Consider the following 3,917-nt stretch of genomic DNA (forward strand, 5'->3'; position numbering starts at 1 on the left):
GGCTGCTCTTCCCTACGAAACGGTTGTACTTATCGTCTGCAAAGCTATGTCGCATGCTGCGGTATGCGGAGACACTAAAAGCACCATAGTAGAACACAGATGAAGCTTCTAAGTTGATGTAATAGCCAGTAAGATGTAATACAATTCAAGTTTTAGCTACTGATTATTGACTTTTTAGCTGGCCTTGGAGCCTTGGACATGAGCTAGGACCTTAAGATTCTGCATGAAAGGAGGACTAGCAGCCGAGTTGCCCGGGAGAATTTGAAAAGTGTTCATATGTAGTAAAAACCTGAGAAATCCGTCCGTTTTCGTCATTTGTTATCGAATCGACTTAAAGCCAGATTGTCACATTGGCCGCTCTTCTCTCTGAAACGGTTGTATTTATCGTCTGCAATGCTATGTCGCGTGCTGCGATATGCGGAGACACTAAAAGCACCATAGTAGAATACATATGAAGCTTCTAAGATGATGTAATAGCCAGTAAGAAGTAGTACAATTCAAGCTTTAGGTATCGATTATTGACGTTTTAGCTGGCTTTGGTGCCTTGGACATGAGCTAGGACCTTAAGATTCTGCATGAAAGGAGGACAAGCAGCCGAGTTACACAGGAGAATGTGAAAAGTGTTTATATGTAGTAAAAACCTGAGAAATCCGTCCGTTTTCGTCATTTGTTATCGAATCGACTTAAAGCCAGATCGTCACATTGGCCGCTCTTCTCTCTGAAACGGTTGTACTTATCGTCTGCAAAGCCATGTCGCGTGCTGCGGCATGCGGGGACACTAAAATCACCCTAGTGGAACACAGATGAAGCTTCTAAGTTGATGTAATAGCCAGTAAGAAGTAGTACAATTCAAGTTTTAGGTATCGATTATTGACTTTTTAGCTGGCTTTGATGCCTTGGACATGAGCTAGGACCTTAAGATTCTGCATGAAAAAAGGACTAGCAGCCGAGTTGCCCGGGAGAATTTGAAAAGTGTTCATATGTAGTAAAAACCTGAGAAATCCGTCCGTTTTCGTCATTTGTTATCGAATCGACTTAAAGCCAGATTGTCACATTGGCCGCTCTTCTCTCTGAAACGGTTGTATTTATCGTCTGCAATGCTATGTCGCGTGCTGCGATATGCGGAGACACTAAAAGCACCATAGTAGAACACAGATGAAGCTTCTAAGTTGATGTAATAGCCAGTAAGAAGTAGTACAATTCAAGCTTTAGGTATCGATTATTGACTTTTTAGCTTGACTTTGGTGCCTTGGACATGAGCTAGGACCTTAAGATTCTGCATGAAAGGAGGACAAGCAGCCGAGTTGCACGGGAGAATGTGAAAAGTGTTCAAATAGAGTAAAAACCTGAGAAATCCGTCCGTTTTCGTCATTTTTATCGAATCGACTTAAAGCCAAATCGTCACATTGGCCGCTCTGCTCTCTGAAACGGTTGTATTTATCGTCTGCAAAACTATGTCGCGTACTGCGGTACTCGGAGACACTAAAAGCACCATAGTAGAACACAGATGTAGCTTCTAAGATGATGTAATAGCCAGTAAGAAATAGTTCAATTCAAGTTTTAGGAATCGGTTATTGACTTTTTACCCTTGTTTGGTGCCTTGGACATGAGCTAGGAACTTAAGATTTTACATGCAGGAGGACTAGCAGCCGAGTTGCACGGGACAATGTGTAAAGTGTTCATATGTAGTAAAAACCTGAGAAATCCGTTCGTTTTCGTCATTTGTTATCGAATCGACTTAAAGCCAGATCGTCACATTGGCCGCTCTTCTCTCTGAAACGGTTGTTCTTATCGTCTTCAAAGCTATGTCGCGTGCTGCGTTATGCGAAAACACTAAAAGCACCATAGTAGAACACATATGAAGCTTCTAAGATGATGTAATAGCCAGTAAGAAGTAGGACAGTTCAAGTTTTAGGTATCGATTATTGACTTTTTAGCTGGCTTTGGTGCCTTGGAGATGAGTTAGGACCTTAAGATTCTGGATGAAAGGAGGAGTAGCAGCCGAGTTGCACGGGAGAATGTGAAAAGTGTTCATATGTAGTAAAAACCTGAGAAATCCGTCCGTTTTCGTAATTTGTTATCGAATCGACTTAAAGCCAGATCGTCACATTGGCTGCTCTTCCCTCCGAAACGGTTGTACTTATCGTCTGCAAAGCTATGTCGCATGCTGCGGTATGCGGAGACACTAAAAGCACCATAGTAGAACACAGATGAAGCTTCTAAGTTGATGTAATAGCCAGTAAGATGTAATACAATTCAAGTTTTAGCTACTGATTATTGACTTTTTAGCTGGCCTTGGAGCCTTGGACATGAGCTAGGACCTTAAGATTCTGCATGAAAGGAGGACTAGCAGCCGAGTTGCCCGGGAGAATTTGAAAAGTGTTCATATGTAGTAAAAACCTGAGAAATCCGTCCGTTTTCGTCATTTGTTATCGAATCGACTTAAAGCCAGATCGTCACATTGGCCGCTCTTCTCTCTGAAACGGTTGTATTTATCGTCTGCAATGCTATGTCGCGTGCTGCGATATGCGGAGACACTAAAAGCACCATAGTAGAATACATATGAGGCTTCTAAGATGATGTAATAGCCAGTAAGAAGTAGGACAGTTCAAGTTTTAGGTATCGATTATTGACTTCTTAGCTGGCTTTGGTGCCTTGGAGATGAGGTAGGACCTTAAGATTCTGGATGAAAGGAGGAGTAGTAGCCGAGTTGCACGGGAGAATGTGAAAAGTGTTCATATGTAGTAAAAACCTGAGAAATCCGTCCGTTTTCGTCATTTGTTATCGAATCGACTTAAAGCCTGATTGTCACATTGGCCGCTCTTCTCTCTGAAACGGTTGTAATTATCGTCTGCAAAGCTGTGTCGCGTGCTGCGGTATGCGGAGAAACTAAAAGCACCATAGTAGAACACAGATGAAGCTTCTAAGTTGATGTAATAGCCAGTAAGATGTAGTACAATTCAAGTTTTAGGTATCGTTTATTGACTTTTTAGCTGGCTTTGGTGCCTTGGACATGAACTAGGACCTTAAGATTCTGCATGAAAGGAGGACTAGCAGCCGCGTTGCACGGGAGAAGGTGAAAAGTGTTCATATGTAGTAAAAACCAACCTGAGAAATCCGTCCGTTTTCGTCATTTGTTATCGAATCGACTTAAAGCCAGATCGTCACATTGGCCGCTCTTATCTCTGAAACGGTTGTACTTATCGTCTGCAAAGCTATGTCGCGTACTGCGGTATTCGGGGACACTAAAAACACCATAGTAGAACACAGATGAAGCTTCTAAGTTGATGTAATAGCCAGTAAGAAGTAGTACAATTCAAGCTTTAGGTATCGATTATTGACGTTTTAGCTGGCTTTGGTGCCTTGGACATGAGCTAGGACCTTAAGATTCTGCATGAAAGGAGGACAAGCAGCCGAGTTACACAGGAGAATGTGAAAAGTGTTTATATGTAGTAAAAACCTGAGAAATCCGTCCGTTTTCGTCATTTGTTATTGAATCGACTTAAAGCCAGATCGTCACATTGGCCGCTCTTCTCTCTGAAACGGTTGTACTTATCGTCTGCAAAGCCATGTCGCGTGCTGCGGCATGCGGGGACACTAAAATCACCCTAGTGGAACACAGATGAAGCTTCTAAGTTGATGTAATAGCCAGTAAGAAGTAGTACAATTCAAGTTTTAGGTATCGATTATTGACTTTTTAGCTGGCTTTGATGCCTTGGACATGAGCTAGGACCTTAAGATTCTGCATGAAAGGAGGACTAGCAGCCGAGTTGCCCGGGAGAATTTGAAAAGTGTTCATATCTAGTAAAAACCTGAGAAATCCGTCCGTTTTCGTCATTTGTTATCGAATCGACTTAAAGCCAGATTGTCACATTGGCCGCTCTTCTCTCGGAAACGGTTGTATTTATCGTCTGCAA

The sequence above is a fragment of the Schistocerca gregaria genome, unplaced genomic scaffold (assembly GCF_023897955.1).
Source record: "Schistocerca gregaria isolate iqSchGreg1 unplaced genomic scaffold, iqSchGreg1.2 ptg000352l, whole genome shotgun sequence".
Lineage (NCBI taxonomy): Eukaryota > Metazoa > Arthropoda > Insecta > Orthoptera > Acrididae > Schistocerca > Schistocerca gregaria.